The sequence below is a fragment of the Agrilus planipennis genome, unplaced genomic scaffold, assembly GCF_000699045.2.
Source record: "Agrilus planipennis isolate EAB-ADULT unplaced genomic scaffold, Apla_2.0 scaffold407, whole genome shotgun sequence".
Classification (NCBI taxonomy): Eukaryota; Metazoa; Arthropoda; class Insecta; order Coleoptera; family Buprestidae; genus Agrilus; species Agrilus planipennis.
Genome location: NW_020439086.1, coordinates 8,530 through 27,942, shown reverse-complemented (window position 1 = coordinate 27,942; position 19,413 = coordinate 8,530). Strand labels below are relative to the sequence as shown.

The following is a 19,413-nucleotide window of genomic DNA, read 5'->3' as shown; positions in this document are numbered from 1 at the left end:
TTATGATTGTATTAGTAAAAAACTTCAGCTGTATTTCAATACACAGTTTATTTGTCTAACAACAACAACCTTTGTAATTATTGTAATTATTTGTTTACATTGGTAATTCATTACAAATGCAATGTCGTTATTAAAAGGATAATACTGAACAATAATTAGGATTATTACTTAAGATGAGGAATAGAAAGAGGACGAATTGGAAAAGTAGAAATTGTTTAATGAAACTGCAGTTTCTCGATCTTAAATAAGATTATTTCTTGCGGTCTTGATGTGGCTTTGAACTAAGGATAGATAGATGACAAACTGTTTGCATGTGTACGTGTGTGTGTTTATGTGACAGTGTATCGATCAAATTTATTATTTATAGATATTATAATANCTTGTCGCGGGCTGTTGTCGCTCAGTCTGTGCGCGGCTTTAAGATTTGCTTAAATAACTGACTGTCTGCACATGCTCGATAGGTACATATCTAACACAGGACAAGAAATTGCACGCATGCTCGTCTTTAAAAAGTGAAAGTGTCCTTGAGTCAGTTGTCTCGGTGAGCTTTTGGGTAATGGTTTTCGCACGGAATATTTAATTGTGAATTTAAATACGTTAATAACAAAATCGGCGTTTTTGCAATGGTGACTTTAATAAAGAGTGGTAGTGAAAATATAGTGTTTTGGATGCAAAACTTTATCTATCACAAGTGTTCGGTATGGAATTTGGACGAGAAAGATGTAAATTTTAATGGCAAACGACTGGTAATGTAAGTACGTTTAGTCTTTTAATTTCCGGTAAAATAAAAACGTATACATTCCTGTAAAATAAAAAGGATACATCTATAAAAAAAGATTTAAGTATGTGCGTTTATAAGAAGAAGGCAATTTAGCAGTAAGTACGTGGACAAAATACGTAAATATATTTTAAATGTTTACCAATTTTAGATGGATTTTTGCCTATTTTTCATTAAATTCCATTCTCATTATGATTATTGACACCATCAACAGACAAAAGTTGACAGTCTTTTTGTACGTTTGATAGAAATCCTAGTTGTATATAAATAGATATTTTACATGGATTTTTAAGATTGTTATAGTTACTCATTTACTTTGGTAATTCTTTACTAATTAGAAGAAATTGTGAATAATAACTAAGGCTCCTAGCGTGATTTCTTAACGCATATGAATTACTTAAGACGTCGAATTCGAAGATGAATTATTGGAAACATAGAAATTATATAATTCAGTCGCAATTTGTTGATCCGAAACTAGATTATTTCTTGCATTCGCAATGTAGCTCTGCACTTCGGATGAAATAGACGATAAACTGCTTGAATTTTCGGAAATCCACGACTCTAACTGTATTAATGAGAGATAACGATCAATTAATCTTTATTCAATAAAAATAAGAGTGTAGTGTACCTTTTGAATTTCACTTTCGGAAGTCATCCTGTTTGCCNCCTGCATTTCTTTTGATAATATAATGTAATGTCAGATACAACAAATGCTTTTCGATACACTTATTAACATTTCTGTCGTATCTTTACAATAAAATAATTTCTGTGAGAATCAATCAACCTGCATAAGATATAGGTACATATATATGTATTGTATCTATAAATGTAATTTAAAATGGTACATAATTTGAAGATGTTGAGAAAGAATGTTCAGATATACTTAATTTTTGTAATAGTACAACGGACTTAGTAAAATAAGATAGTTTAGTTATAACTCCATTGTATACTACGTCCTGTTTGACCTGGTTTGATGCAAATAATAAGAGAGGAATTGGTTCAAAGATGGACTGCTGTCAAACCATAATAAACTTTTATTACAAAAGCTTATTCAATACTAAATGAATATTTCCTCCAAAAAATCATCTTCACGTAAAAAGCAAAGGCTAATTATATGTATATAAAAAGAAATATGCATTTGTATGTAAATTGTATTAATTATTACGTATGCAGAACAAAAAGTAGATTTCAGAAATATATTACAAGTAGCATTGAATTAACTGACTAAAGGATTTAGATAATATTAAGAAAAACAAACCTAGATAAAGAACTTGCTTATTAATGTTTGTAATATTGTTTAGATTTAGAATAAATAGATTCAGTTAATTAAAAATTCATATAAAAAGATTTTGTAGCTATAAAACGGCACTTATTCGTTTTTGTGATCCTGACTTATATTTGGATTTTTTCCTCTAATCTATTTATGGTTTACCTCCTCGTAAGTTTATTTTTAGTGAACACTGATGCAGCCGGAAGGATTTGTAGCTGCTTCATCTGTTTTTATTACTGTTTTTATCAGACCCATTTAACTATTCTCAAAGTGGTTATTTTTCGATGAGGTTTATAGGGTTTTCATAGGGTTTCACGAAATGACGAAATCTATTTGTTAGTGTCTCGTCTCTTACCGATTTTTCGGGACAATATCAAGGCGATATGCTTTTTAATTTTTTGAGATGTTATCGATACCAATAAGGCAAGAATATCGGTATTATTGGTCTCGATAAATGAATTTATTTACTTTTATCATCATCATCATAAGGTCGTCAGTCCTAAGACTGGTTGGACACGTACCTCCACTTTTTCCTATCCCAGCATCCTTCACTTTACCATTTCTCAATAGATAATCACCCGTTTAATTAATTATTTACTATTTTTCTGAAACGGCAATAACATAGTTTCTCCAACTTTCTTAAATGTTTCATGAGCATTATTTGTACTTTTATAACTTTAGTTGGTTCGCTTGTTGTAATAGATATAAAGCAAAAGGCTCAAAACAAAATCAAAAACATTTTACTGATAAATAGGTATGAACATATAATTATCTACTGAAACTTTTATTTACAAAAAGGAGAAGACCGAATCATTTATTGAAAAGTATGATGTGTTGTAGGAAAATTGGGAAAAAAAACACCAGCCATATTTTCGTATATGTAAATATGTGCAACATAAGAATGAAAAATGCCAACGAAGAAATGTGTCATTTCGTTCTGTGCAGTTTTTGTTTTTAATTGTATAATAAATACAAATATGTTTCAAACTTTCTAAGGTGTAAGATTTATAGTAAATCGACAATTGTTTCAATGGTAGCTTGTCATTTTGAGTAAATATACCTAATAAGCAATACGAGGTACCATAATTTTTACATATAATTAATCGTTATTCATCTAACGATAAGAAAAACCGTTGTGTAGGGTCTAAGTATACTCATTCGCTTGCTGAAACATATCGATAATCATCATCATCGTAAGGTCGTCAGTCCTAAGACTGGTTGGACACGCACCTCTACTCTTACCTATCTTGAGCCAATATTCGCATTTTCTCAAAACTAGAACAACTCACATCCTTAACTATCTGCGAGCAGTAATCTAACCTAGGTCTACCTCTACCCCCCCTAACTCCCGTTTCTGCCTCTAATATGTCTCTGACTAGACCTTCATGCCTGAGAAAGTATCTTATATCGATAAGAATGAACAACAAATACAAAACGTAACTCAAAATATGGAAAAGAAAACACTTGGTAGGGTTCATAAAACTGTCATTTATTCTGACGAATTCGTTTCGGTTTTTACACCATTATCAAAGGAGTATAAGTAAATACTAAACTTACCTTATACTCCTTTTATAATGAATTCATCAGAATAAATGATAATTTTGTGAAACCTACAAGCGTTTTCTTTTACATATTTTGAGTTATATTTGAAATATGTTTCACCAAGTAATTAATAGTGGCATTGTTACCCATAAATACAANTTATTAATATTATTAATAAATTAGTATGTTAAAATTTTTTCCGTTCTGTGATTTAATATAGTGTCATCTAATCGTACAATTCATATTTATCAAATGAAGATTGGACACTTTTTCAGATAGTAAGGAGGTTTTTTATAAAATACTATTAATCTGTTTCTTCTTCAAATTTTGAAATCAAAATAAGTTTGTTTATTTGTATTTCGGTTTTCAAGCTAATAAATTAGGCAGATTTTCTTTGCATTGCTCGGTTTTAACCGGGACATTTCAATCTTTTGTCAGTACGTAGGGACAGACAGGTTAATAACAGAGACATATTGGGACGGATGAAAACCCTGTATCTATCTACTCGGCGCGATTATTTCTTATTGCCTCTATTCTTTCTTCGTGCTCTTTGTGCGATTCTTTGTAAAAACTTCTCATTTTTGATACTTTTTGCCCATGGCATTTTTAATATCCACATCGTAAACGTTTCTAGCTTTTTTTCTGCAGCACCCATCGAGCACGTTCCACACTCATGCAGAGCCTTGCTTAATACGTACCTTTATTAAATTTTTTATTTTGTTTTTTTTTGGATTTTAAAATTAACCAATTGAGAGCACATAGGTAATTTCTTTTCTTTCTATTGAAGGGTTAAATTGAATGCATTAGTGAATGAATATTACCCGCTACAAATAACTTCAAATTAATAAGGAAAAATTATTGCTGCTGCCGAGAATCGAACACGGGCCCATGGTTTTACGCACCAGTACTCTCATTAATTTGAGGTTATCTGTAGTGGGTAAAGTTATTTCAAAAATTAAGTCGTTAGTGATTTATTTTGGTTAAAACGACGCGAACCTGCACTATTTTTTGTTATAATTTTATCTCTATTGCTTTTTCCACCCTAGCAAATTCGGCGACTTCTAAATTTTCGTAATCTATTACTGTATTAGTTCTAACCTTACTTCAATATACCAATAATATAATAATTTGCTTTTGTAAAATTTTCTGCACAGCCACCACTTAGTTGTGCTTGAATGAAAAATGCGCTGAGCATATTGCTGATAACGTTAATTTGTTACGTAAACCATCAAGGTTTTCTTCTTTTCATTAGTAGAATGGAGTTTGGTTTTTTGAATGTTAATACAGTAAAAGTTCTTCATTCGTGGGGTATCCGTTTCATAAATATGCCGCGAATACAGAAACCGTGGATATGGAATGTAATTAGTATGGAATCATAGGGGACACGTTCTAAGGTTCCGANGACTGGTTGGACACGTACCTCCACTCTTTCCTATCCTGAGCTAATCTAGAACAACCCACATCCTTAACTATCTGCGAACAGCAATCTAATCTACCCGTAAGAAAAATTTCCATTCTATTTCCGTTAAAATAATGCAATTTAATTACCACTGATAATAATTAATGTTAATAAATGGAGAATAGCCAATGGGATGAATGGAATTTCCACTAGAATTCTAGTGGAAATCCCATTCCCGAACTCAATGGGATTTCCATTCCTGAGCCCAATGGAAATCCTAGTGTCAATTCTTTATTTTTTACCTTTAATTATTGTTAGTGGTAATTAAATGATATTCGTTTTAATCAAGATGAAATATGAGGTTTTTTTTAACTTCTTAACAATCACATTAACTTCAGCACGTTTTTCTCCATTTATTTTAATAGGTATTAATCATCTCAAACCAGATCTTTTCCATTTTCAGGTATCCAATTGTTTTTCCATTTATATTGAATGGTGTTAAATAGAATTTATAAATTTTGCATTGGTTCCCATTGAAAATCAATGGAAATTTTTCGTATGTAAATATTAATGGAATTATTGTATATGGAAACATTTAATCTGTTGGGTTAACGAATCTCCATAAAATGACGTCGTAAGTCACTCGGTAATATCCTGCAAACAATTATTGTTCAATACATCAACCAATTATTATCGAGAAAGGATAATTCAGTTATAATTTGATTATTGTCAAAAGACTATACAGTGAAGTTGAACTTGTTGCAAAAATAATTATGTCCTGAAATAATAATAATAATATAATTTTGTGAAACATGTATTTTTCGTATTGTTGAGACGGATTTATAAGGGTTGAAATCTTTATTTTTTCAATCATGAATAGTTGAACGCTGTTTAATGGAAACAAGGCGGTTGATCATTGTTCCGTCGGCACTGTCTGCACGGTGTGCTGATGGAAGCAAAAAGCTTTGAAATCGCGATCTACATATACGACAGTTAGGACAAATCACTGCCTAAGAATTTCAAGTTTAGTTACCAGTTTGTTGAAGATTTAAAAGCACCCAACCGGATCCCCCTCGAAGGATATTAGAAATTGTTACGTTTTGTCCTGGTATCAACCAACGAGACGGTGTTGTGTTGTTGAAATTCTTTTCAAGGGAGGTGGTATAGGTAAGGGGTACGTACCATTCACTGGTCGATGATTCCGAAGGATCTAGTAGAAATTGTTTCTGAAAGATAATCTCTGTCTTAAATGTGTCCGTTCGGAAAGGATAATACAAGTATTTAGTTGAAAGAAAATTTACCTGCGATATGACCACGTCGTTACCAGATAAAGATACTGTCACCAAAGGGAAACCTCCCACGTCAGTCCAACTGCTTAAAATAGTCGCTAAGGATAATCCTGAGGGCAAGGATTGAGAGTAAGTTGACCATGCAGAATACAGTAGGTCGGGGGTTCCTGTTGCTAATTGGCTAAAATTGTAACAGAAAGAAATTAATTAAGTACTGTCTGTTAAAAATTGTGCAGGATAACTGTATTTTATTAATCTTTTTAATTCTTAAAATTCTTCGTCAATTTTGGCAAACAATTTTAATGAATTTTGCATTGCTCTTATTCCTTGAAAATACCCACAAACTTTTGAATGATTTGAATTTTGTTTCAAAAAGATTGTTTTTTTTTTCACATGGGACCAGTACATATTTTCAATTATCTATTACATGTCTTAGGGTTTAGGAATAACTCACTCATTGAGTAAACTTTCATTCCTGGAACATCCCAAAGCATCTACGATTATAAAAACTTCTGTAGCGAGAGTTTCTTCCGTTAGCTTGTTCCACAAATAATACCAGTCGCCAGAGTCATTAGAATGTCTCAAAGCTGTACAGTACACCGCAGTTCTTACATCCGGATTGACACTAAAAATTGATGTCGAAAAACTTTTGGGTTTTCGTTTTATAAATGTGAATGAATGAGAATGATGTTAATAAAATAAATTTGAAAAAGTGTTCCAATAATACAGATACTTTAACGAATGTAATGTTAACTCGAAAAAATTAAATAGTTTTTCATTGTTTTATGCCTCCTTAATCATTTCCATTCTCCTAATTAATAATTTGAAGCTCAACGGTTTCGTTTTTCTTTAGCATTAAATCTGTCTTATAAGCTTGAAACGCGATGAAAACTAATGCGATCTTATTTTTGTTAAACATTGTCNGAGGTTTGAAATTTTGTAGTAAGATAGATAAAGCTTTTTTCTAAAGCCTGTCGAAGGCCATTTTTTAATTTTTTAATTTCTATTGAAAATACGTGTCCTACAAGCAGCACTAACTTTAAGCACTTGTAAAAGCTTTTAATGACCACATTATTGAAAACCAAAAACGTACCGAGTTAGTGTGAACCTTTGTCTTTTACCATACAAAAAATCAGATATTTATCTCGCAGCGTTAAATAACAATGTTTAGAATAGAAACCCATGTTTTCCGAAAAATTTACACTAGGCACGAGCGGTCTATTGCGGTCAATCCCCTTAATAAATGACACCGAACCCTTATGTGTTGTACCGATTGCATTCGCGAATAATGAAATTTTTAGCCCCGAATACAGGAACTGGGTTGCAATTTTTTCACCAGCGAATAAGGAAACCGTAAATAAGGAACTTTTACTGTAAACGATTCATGTTCTGAGAGAATGAGAGTACATGTATACAGGGTTTGTTAAGGAATTCTTAAGAAAGTTATAATTCTAAGTACAAAAATTTAATTATATCTAAAGCGTGACACCTTTAATATACACATATCCATAAATGCAAACCATAATTATCCGAATAAGAAAACATTTGCCTATTGTTTTCCATTTTTAATTATTATACTACGCTCTATTGCACGTTAACTACAAGAATGCGTGCGTTTAGCGATAACCAATAGAAATTTATAAAACAATAACCGCGTTATCAATTCAATGGGGTCTGATTAGTACTATTTAGAAAAAGTGTTTTGCAATTACTGATAATTACTCACGTACGACTATTGTTTTTCATTTTTATTTTAAATTGGTGCGCTTTATTATCACGAACAAATATCGTTCGAAGGCTGGTCTTTTTTCGTTCTTGTTTGTTTCTAAAAATGCTAACAAACAATAAAATGTAACAAATAATCATTTTCAATTAGTTTAATTTGCTCTGTTATTATCCTAATTTGTAAAGCATAATAGGAATATGTTTTACATGTGGTTCGGGGTAATGTACAATAATGTAAAATTGTCGAATACAGTTTAAGTTCGTTTAAAAACTAATTAGATTTTACATTAGTTTGAAATTTATTACCATGTTCTACGGCGTTGTACATACCTATTGATAGTATCTACATATAGGTAATAAATTAAAGCAATCAAGCAGTTTAAAATAAATTTGTGTCGTTTGGGCATCATGGATACAATACCTGTAGTCCAGTCATTTAAGGTTTTTACCTAAAAATTCTTATGGACTGAACCGATCGACTTGAAAACGTAACAGAAAGTAGAAAATAGTCCAAAGATTGAAAGTTGTATAGTACCGAGGTGTACTCTCTTCCGGATGGGCAGAGGGAGGTAGGTGGTGAAGTGTGACTTTGTCGGAGGTGAAATTTTTTTTGTGTAAATAACTAATTCAAAAAGAACTTTAAAATGAGGTTTTAAAAAAGACATTTGGTTTAAAATAAATGGAGTTATGATGAAAATAAACTGTTAATCTCGATTTTACAAAGAAAAAATCAACAATTAAATCAACGGTATTAATTCAAAAATTGAAGTTGTGTTGATGTAACTCTTGGGCAGGAGTCTTAATTTAGATACCAATAATATGTCGTGAGAGTTTGACCAGCTTAAAATCAATAATTTACAAAAAAAGCTCACTCATAATTTTTTTGAAGTGAAACTTCTTTACGCACGGTAGGGTAAGTTCGTTTCATGCGAGTTGCTATGTAACGAAATCATGCAACGGACGTCCCCCCTCTACTCGGCCACGTAGTCGAGTTCGTAGTGGGGATCGCTTGAGCCGTGAGCGCGCTTCAATGCAACGTTCGTTACAGGCAACTCCGGCATGTATAGTGTAAAATTTAAATTCATAGTGTACAAATAATACCATTAAACCAATTCTTTAACTCCTATCCCGGTATGTTTGAGGAAGTTTCATTTGAGTAGCGTGTTGTATAATTACAAGTTGTATTTTTTTTTTAATTAAAAATAGGAAACAGTCTTTTATAAGCAATAACCTAAAAACGAAAGGGGATATTTTATTGTTTTTTATTTGTTACTTGAAAATGAAAACTGTCTGAGATATTGTTGTTTAAAGGTTGCATTTCAGTTCTCAAGTAAGTATCCTTTTTTAACCTTTTGAACTCTAAAATCTTTGAAACTAAGAATTCAATAAAATTACTTTTAGATGGTTTAGCTCCCGAAAAACTTATTTTTGTAAAATTTACGAAAGGGGTGGTTTATAATGTTTGAATGTATCCTAATATGATAATGGAAATACTCAGGGGATGATAGTTTAATACAAAATAAATCAAATGAAACTGCAGAAGGTCTTCCGGCTAGGAAAGCAAATTAGTTTAGCACGGATGCCTCACACAAAGGTTTAGTTAGTAATGAAAAAGTGGATGCAGCAGCAAAAATAGCAACACGAGATGAAATAAATCTCGAATTGGTTCTCACTACAATAGAGAACTTCAATAAATTCGTAGAAGGATATATCTGATGTAAATGGAATATCGGATGGAGAAATACAAAATCTAAATTTCAGCTGGTCAGAGAATATATCTGGAGCAAGACACCTGAAATCAGAAAAAGAAAACAGCAGTGTATCCTCACTAGACTCTCATTTTACACATGGAGGTTACATTTCAAAATCTACAATCAATGCCCGAAATGTAGTCAGCCAATTTCCATTCCCATCTGTTAACGGAATGCGAACAAACAGAATTTAACAGAAGTAACCTCCCAAACTAAATCATCTTCATCATAAGGTCGTCAGTCCTAAGACTGGTAGGACACGCACCTCCACTCTTTCCTATCCTGAGCTAATCTTCGCATTTCCTAAAACTACAATATCCCACATCCTTTTGTGAACAGTAATCTAATATCTACCCCTCCTAACTCCAGTTTCTATCTCTAATATGTCCTTGACTAGACCTGTATGCCTGAGAAGGTGTTCTACCAATCTATCTCGCATATTTTTAATTGACATCCAGAGTCCTCTGTTCTCCTATTCTTTCTAATACCTCTTCATTTATAACCTTCTCTATACACGGTATCGTCATAATTTACCGGTAACACCACATTTCGAACGCTTCCTACCTTTTCTTTCCCGCCGCTCCCACCGTCCATGTTTGGCACCCGTACAGCGCTGCGGTTCAAACATACACCTTTAACAATCTAAATTAATCGTTCGCGAGCATAGAAGTGACTTCTTTTTATTGAAGGCGACTTGACCTTGCGCTATCCTCTGCTTTATATATATCTACTACTCCTTCCGTGCTGACTTATCTGACTTCCTAGATACCTCAAAAAGAGTAATTTCTAATTTTTCGTCTCCTTTCTTATATTGGCCCTTTCCCTAGTTTTTCTTCCCTCGCATAACAATAAGTATTTTTGTTTTACTTTAATTTATTTTTATGGCTGATGCTATATTAACTAATTAAAAATAATAATAAAAAGATTTTATTAGGGTTTTTCGCGTCATCACTGAGCATCCTTCAATTTACTAATTAGTCTAGGAAACTATGATTAACGCCTCAAATGTGCCTTCATTTAAAACGTCTGGTCACCCTTATAGGTCATGCTACATACCCGATCTGCGTGTAACTGATTTGTCCTACAGGTCAGGTTACTCTCAACTTTTTTACCACACTGTGCTAGAACACTTACTTCGCCTTGGACGTGGGTGAATAAGCGACACCGCTGATATTTCAGCCCCTGTCAAGGTTCTCATCATGCGAGTGACACTAAAGGTGTCTGCACCAAGGTTGCCTCCCTTTAAACAGTTTACCTAAGTCTGTGGGAGTAAATTCTTCTATCACGAAAGTATGGCCTAGAGGTCTAGACCATTGCTTAGCATTCGGGAGGACGCCGGTTCGATTCCGGGTCCGTCTGCCTTGGGCCAAGCTTTTCTGTGGTTTCCTTGGATCACTTAAGCAAATGCTGAGGCAGTAATATTCCACAGATAATCTTTCACTCTCTTCTGTCTTCATTTCGTCCGTCTCATCTTTCTCACCCGAACCACCACCCACCCATTCCCACGATTCCTGAAACCAGGCTGAAGAGGGCCTTCCGCCCTACCTTCCGGCACAGTCCGGAGGGACTGCCCGCCCACCAGCATTACTGGCTGGTGGGAATGAAACACCCAAAGTTTAGCACGTTGGCATGTAAAGTTAACCGCACCGAGCGGCATGGCCTAGAGGTTTAGATCATTGTTTAGCATTCGGGAGGACGCCGGTTCGATTCCGAGTCCGTCTGCCTTGGGCCAAGCTTTTCTGTGGTTTCCTTGGATCACTCAGGCAAATGCTGTGACAGTAATATTCTACAGACAGGCTTTCGTTCTCTTTTGCCTTCATTTCGTCCTTCTCATGTTTCTCACCTGAACCACCACCCACCCATTCCTACGATTCCTGAAAGAAGATTGAAGAGGGCCTTACGTCCTACCTTCCGGCATAGTCCGGAGGGACTGCCCGCCCAGCATCATTACTGGCTGGTGGGAATGAAACAGCCAAAGGTTTTTTTCAGTTGACCGTTACCTCCCTCGCCCTACGACATGTTAGGCGAGTTTTAGTTTTACTATAAATTAAGGGGTGGATTTTAGGTGGAACTAAGGATTCTGCATCCCGGAGAATGGTAATTAATTTAACAGACACAGTGCCATTGGTTCAGAAATGTTCAACCATCCAGAAACATCTAGTGTTGCTTTTCAACTTTGGTTCAGCTCTTGGTGAAGCACACTTGTATGAAATTGAAATAATTCAATTGAAGATTGTTTTTTTCTCGGTAGGATAGTTGTATTTGTTTTATTTTTTTATAGTAAAAATATATTTTATCAAAATATTCATTAGTTAACTCTCAATAATAATGCTTTATTTTTAGGAAACCCTATGGTGTAGGTATGTGCAAGGAAAAAGGAATGACACTGAAGTTAAAAAAGGGTAAGGGGTAGCCTCTCCTAGGCTTTGTCTATATTATAACGAAGACATAGCCTAACTGAGGTTAATCCTATTCCTTTATATTTCATCACGTTAAGTGGATTCTCTTGAAAAGAAAATACTGATTTTGGATCCATTGTCTACTAGAAATTTGCTGAAGATTTTTATTTTAAGGAACATATTATTTTTCCATTTTTTAAATTTATTTCAGAAAACAAAACTTGGCACTATAATATAATAATTACGACTGAAAAAGTTATTATGCCAACAATTTGTTATCACCTTCCAAGAAAATCGCCTCCGGTAGACGAGAATGTCAGTGATTTTATAAGGGTTACGTGTTNATAGAATTTATAAATTTTGCATTGGTTCCCACTGAAAATCAATGGAAATTTTTCCTATGTAAATATTAATGGAATTATATTGTAAATGGAAACAATTATTTTTCCATTTTTTAAATTTATTTCAGAAAACAAAACTTGGCACTATAATATAATAATTACGACTGAAAAAGTTATTATGCCAACAATTTTTTATCACCTTCCAAGAAAATCGCCTCCGGTAGACGAGAATGTCAGTGATTTTATAAGGGTTACGTGTTTTTTTGAGCTATTCTAAAAAAGTGAATAAACAGCAACAAATATTTTAGCTTCATTTGAGAGTGCTTCGAGCAAATACACTACCCAACTGAGAAATCCGTGTAACAATGTTATGAGAGACTCCCTAGGTATAATGTATGTGTAGAATACCTGTAGTTAATACTCAATAAATATAAGTTATCAGAAAGCAAATGTGTTTTTGTTTTTTCTAAAATTACATAACTCAATAAAAATGTGTTAAAGGAATTCTCGTCAATGTTCTTAAATGTGATTTATACTAGATGAAATATTGAAAAATACTTTCAGCTTGGTGTTTTCTACTAATTAGTTAAAAATCCAACAAATTTCATCCTACATGCTTCTATGCTTTTGAATGCTATAATGAAAGCGGTTATCATCATCTCAGGAGCTGATTTTCTATAATTACTAAAAACTTTGCTATTTGTATCAATGACTATTGATCCGTTGGGTGTTAGCTATGTTGCTCTGCTGTTGTATGATCTGGTCAGCTTTGAATAAGTGAACTGCAGACATGGGCGTACCCAGCTTCTGCTCTAGGGGGTGACAAGTCAGATTTTTTTAGGTCAGGTTAGATCGTCCGCTGCCTACATGAAACATTAAATACAGTAAAAGTTCCTTATTCACGGTTTTCTTATTCGCGTTTTCATTATTCGTGAGTGAACAAATTGCAACTCAGTTCTTGTATTCGCAGTGAAAAATTTCATTATTCGCGGATGAAATCGGCAAGCAGAAAAAGATTCGGTGTCTTTTATTAAGGTGATTGACCGCAATAGACCGCAATAGACCGCACGCACCTAGTGTGAATTTTTCTGAAAACATGTTTCTATTCTAAAAATTGTGATTTAACGCTGCGAGATAAATATCTGATTTTTTGTATGGTAACAGACAATGGTTCACACTAACTCGGTACGTTTTACAAGTGCTTAAAGTTGATGCTTTTTGTAGAACACGTATTTTCAATAGAAATTAAAAAATGGCTATCGACAGGGTTTAGAACAAAGCTTTATCTATTTTACTACAAAATTTCAAACTTCTATTCCAAACATTAAACTCGTGATATCTAGAACTGATAAACATGTTTTTATTCTAAGGCGCATGTACTACTGAATCCCCTCAATGTATCGGCATCTTTTGAATATGCGTACTGTTGATACGTGCCGAGGCAGCTTTTATAAAAGATGTAACCGAGTAAACAGAACAGGATTCGGTGTTATTTTTTAACGTATTGCAATCTTTTAAGTACTGTTGGCTCGTGCCGAGGCGACTTTTATAAAAGATGTCACCGAGTGGACTAATTCAAAATTCAGAACAAGAAAAAATCACTAAATGTTTTTAACTCTTGTCTAAAGGTGATTATAGCGATTAATTTTAATTGCGAATTTTTCAATAAATTGATTTTATTCTGATACATATTAGTTTTATTTTGGAACCTTACAACGTATCCCCTATGATTTCATACTAATTAATACCATTCCATATCCACGGTTTCTGTATTCGCCGCATATTTATGGAACGTATACCCCGCGAATAAAGAGCTTTTACTGTATAAGTAGTGCGGTGTCGAGTGTGTAGTACAAATAGTTGCAAATGATCCTGCTTTATAGGTAGTTAAATAAATAAAAGTATATTTGACATATCGTCGCCGCGGCGGCTGATGGCAACTATTGTGCTTGCTCACTGCGTTTTTTTTTTTTAATGGCAATTGCACCGTGTCTACTTCGCGGTTTATTCAAAAGTCAGCATATAAGTGTGATTAGTGATTAGGCGATTTCATATATTTTCTGCGAGATTTCCAGGGGGATTGCTGCCCTACCCTGCCCTTCTCTGAGTACGCCCATCACTGCAAATCTTACCAAACATTGGCACAAAAGAAATCTTCACGGTTGAAAATAATAATACAGTGACTACTGATCAAAAGTAAAAATCTACCTACATGTATCGTCTTATTGCAAGAAGTAGTGTATTTCTTTGTTGTATAAACATTTCCTCCCCCTCACCCTCCTAGTACGTACCACTTCACAATCATTGCATCTGCAGCAGTTTTAGCTTAGTGTTGGTGAATTCAGGCTGTAAAGACAGACAAAAACAAAATATTAGTATACAGTATATAGGGTGAGTATTGATTGGTATTTCGGAAAAGTCAAAACATTTCGGGTATTTGATTGTTTTCAATTTATGATTAATTAATACGGATTGAAAAAATAAAAGCACATCAACTTCAAGGGTATTTTCGATTACAAAATCTTTTCCTGTTTTTATTGTCAAGATAAAGAAATTATTTTAGTGCTTGTGATAGGTTAATTTGGAAATTCGAAAAAGTTTATTAAAAGTGTATATCTGGAGCACGGAAATGTAAGAAACATGGGCGATGAGGAAAAGGAAAAGTTAGAACGTGTGGTGTTATAGGAGGATGCTAAAAATCCCGTGTGTTGAAAAGGTTAGAAATGAGGTGGTATTGGGGTAGGAGAAAAATGGGCGTTATGGAAGTCAATATGAAATAGGCGAGTTGGGTTGTTAGGACAGCTTATCACACATGGAGCGGTAGAGCAGAAACAGGGGTTAATAAGGGTAGAGGTAGACGTAGATTAGATTAGTGTTTACAAATAGAGATGTGAGTTGCTTTAGTTTTTGAGAAATGCGAAGATTGACTCAAGGTAGAAAGAGGTGAAGGTGCATGTCCAACTAGTCTTCGGATTGATGCTTCGTAGGAATACTGTGAATAGGAAGAAGCTGAGATTTCGCAAAATAAGAAAATTTGATAACAAATCTCGCAGTGGATGACTGCGTCTTACGAAAAACATTGAACGAAGGTGAACAATCTGATTTAAAATGATCGGTTAATCATTCAGCAATGTACCACTCATTATTATCAAACAATTAGGTTACTATAAAACGTGTGAATGGTGAAAGTTGCTCTTTGTAAGTTAAATTTTGAATCTATTTCACATCCACGATATTTTCCGGATTTGCCTTTGTCCGCTTCCCACTCTTTCCCCACATTACGAAGGGTCTCAAAGACAATCTTCATATCAACGACAATGTGATGAAGGTAGTTATGGCCACCCGTACCTGATAAAGATCGTCAGGATTTTTCAATGACAGAATAGAAATACCTGTTGGCAGAAATATATCACAACAAATGGGGACAATATTGAGAAATATATTTTATATTTCTTTATCTTATGTTTTCTTGTTAAAGAAATGGATTTTTACTTTTTTGATTTTTGTTTTATTAAAGTTCTTTTTGCTTCCATATTGTTTGCAAGATTAAGTTTCGTATACGGTCTGTTCAAAAAGTATTGCGAGTTTTGAATTTCCGCGGGTTGCGTATATTCGACTTTGGACCGAACCAACGTTTATCGGTGTTATAAAATGTTCTCAGACGGCCGAGAAGATGTGAACGACGAAGAGCGTGCTGGACGCCTGAGCACGTCAACAACAGACGAAAACATTGATGAAGTGAAGAAAATAGTATTGGCCAATCGTCGAATCATCGTTAGAGAAGTTGCTGAGGACTTAAATATTTCGATTGACTCCTGTTATTCGATTTTTACAAATGATTTGGGCATGAGACGGGTCTCCGCGAAATTAGTACCAAAATTACTCAATTCCGACCAAAAACAGCATCGCATTAACATTGCTAAGGAGTTGTTGGACTCTGTCCGCAACTACTCAAATTTGCTCCAGAGGGTTATAACTGCTGACGAATGATGGGTTTATGCTTATGACGTGGAAACCAAAGCTCAGTCAGCCCAATGGAAGCTGCTACACGAGCCAAGACCCAAAAAGCGCGTCAAATTAGGTCGAATATGAAGATTTTGCTTATAGTTTTCTTCGATTGGAGGGGCGTGGTGCACCGTGAGTTCTTGCCACAGGGTAGAACGGTTAATAAGGAATATTATCTGCAAGTTATGCGTAATTTCGCCAGAAACGCCTGGATTTGTGGAAGAACAAAAATTAGTTTTTGCAGCATAATAACGCCCCTGCTAACACATCGTTGTTTGTGCGCGAATGTTTAGCCAAAAACAGCACACTAATGATGCCTCAGCTACCGTATTCCCCAGATCTGGCTCCCTGTGACTTTTTCTTGTTCTTGAATCTTAAGAGGCACATTAAAGGACGACGCTACCCTACGATAGAGGAGATAAAGATGAAATCGAAGGAGGAGCTGGACAAGATATTAAAAATTAGTTTTTGAAGTCCTTCGAGGATTGGAAAAAACGTTGGAGCTAGTATATAATATGTAGTGGGGATTACTTTGAAGGGGACAAAATAGATATTCATGAATAAATAAACAATTTTTGAAAAAGCACAAAATTCGTGAAACTTAAACAGAACTCGTATTTGTCTACTTCTTTCAGTAAATACGTTTATAACAATTAATCTCTCCATTATTTTTTTAGGTGCTGGAGTTGTTTTCTTTTAAAATTCTGCTATTTTCGATTCAACTGTTCCCTTCATCACTTATTTTAAGGAGCAAACAGTAATTTGTTACGGTGAAAGTGGTGCATTATCTGCTTTACAAATTGCTTTCAGTAATGACTGAATACTAAAAGGGCATCCTTAAATCCTTCTTCTAATAACTCACTGTGTGTAAATGAGACTTAAAACTAGTAAATTTCGCTAGTATTGTGCAATTTAGAAACGATTGATTTAATTATTATTACAGTGTGACATATATGGTTTTGTTATTAATTTGTTTCCAAAACAAGAAGATGTAGGTTTTATTCTAATAAATCTTTTTCGCCCCTGAATCATCTTTGATTATTATTTTCATTAATTTATTTCTTTTATTTGTAATTAATCGATACGGAAAAGAAACTAATGGGAGGGTTATTACGTATTTATATATCTAATATGTGCACAGGTATCACCTCCATAATCCCCAGAACTTCTGAACGATTTCATATTGTTTGTGTTGTTCTTTGATTCATGTTGGATCTCGGCTGTATGCATGTAGTGAAAGTGTGCAAGTTTGCAAAGCGTACATGTGTGTCTGATACTTATCATTATGCTAAATTGGCGAAGATTTCGCTTCGTTTTCGTTTCGGAAACAGAAAGTTTCAAATTCTTGTAAAAAAGACGGCTTAAACGACTCCAGTTGTAGTTCTATTGTAATTGTGTATTAGTGTATTGGTAAGAGAGAGTCTTAATAAGTATTCCTATTCAAATGGAGGTAAGTCTTTTTTTATATAAGTACATATTTTTTTTATTACTTACGTATAATATTTCAGTTTTTACATAAATATTATTAAATAAATATAGGTAATAGTTAGTTCTTAAGTCATGTTGTCCAATACGTTAAAAAATTTAATATTACGTCTATATGTTCTGTACAATATTTTAACTGAAGCTACGTGTATGGTATACTCCACATGTATATGTATGTATTTATTTAACATTATTCCTTTTAATAACCCGATTTATATTCCTCTTCTATTATTTACCTGCTCGATGAACAACTCAAAACATAGAATATGTGATTAGGACAGTTAGTTTTCGAAATATTAATTGAAAATTCATTCTCAATTTTTATCCAGCAACAATTTTTTCCTCATCAATTTGAGGTAATATAGTGGAAATAAAAATTGAAAATTAATTTTCAAATTAATATTTAATGTTAACCACTAGGAATTTCAATGTGATTCAAATAGTATTTGATATATATACATTAGTATTGTATTATACATTATACATTAGTATACATTAGTTCGACGGATTTGTGACCTAATAAGTGTGACAGCAGCAAAATTTTTTTCCTTATTAATTTGTGGTAACTTATAACGGATAAAAATTGTGAATGAATTTTCAAATTAATATTTAATATTAACCACTAGGAATTTCAATGTATTTCATTTAAACCTCATGAAATTATTTAGAGACTTATGTTCAAAAGAATTCGCCAAATATAAAAATATACTTTTCATCCCCTTAGTTTATGTATGTGACGTAAAAAATCAGAGTCAATAAGGTTTGTAAGGTTTTATTTTTAGTTCAGAACCGACACGGTTCTACAACCCTTATTGGCTCTCATTCTGTTATACGCCAGCATTTAAAATTTTTTTGTTTGTTATCTACTCTTTCTGTAATATACGTAGTACGTATCATCATCATAAGGCTGTCAGTCCTAAGACTGGTTGGGGACGTATCTCCACTCTTTCCTATCGTAAGCTAATCTTCGCATTTCCCTAAAACTAGAACAACCCACATCCTTAACTATTTACGAACAGTAATCTAATCTATGTTTACCTCTACTCCTCCTAACTCCCGTTTCTGCCTCTAATATGTCTCTGACCAGACCTTTATGCCTGAAAAGGTGTCCTACCAACCCATCTCGCCTATTTCTTATTGACTTCCATAGAGTCTTTTGTTCTCCTATTATTTCTAATACCTCTTCATTTCTAATCTTCTCTATCCGCGGTATCCTTATCATTCGCTTGTAACATCACGTTTCGGACGTTTCTAACCTTTCTTTTCTGCCGCGCTCACCGTCCATGTTTCGCACCCGTACAGTGTCGCGCTCCAAACATGCACCTTTAACAATCTTTTTCGAGTTTCTAAATTAATCGTTCGCGAGCATAGAAGTGACTTCTTTTAATCGACCCTGTACAATCCTCTGCTTTATATTCCTACTGTTATA

The 19,413-nt window shown here is 33.8% G+C and overlaps 1 long non-coding RNA gene across 1 annotated transcript; it reads right to left on the bottom strand.

The window, feature by feature from the left end:
- Positions 1-5,616: 5,616 nt before the first annotated feature.
- On the bottom strand, positions 5,617-6,451 carry LOC108742651. The gene is made up of 3 exons (XR_001938706.2): positions 6,291-6,451; positions 6,023-6,215; positions 5,617-5,643 (listed from the first exon to the last, which is right to left on the bottom strand). It is a non-coding gene; the product is annotated as an uncharacterized LOC108742651 (long non-coding RNA).
- Positions 6,452-19,413: the final 12,962 nt, after the last annotated feature.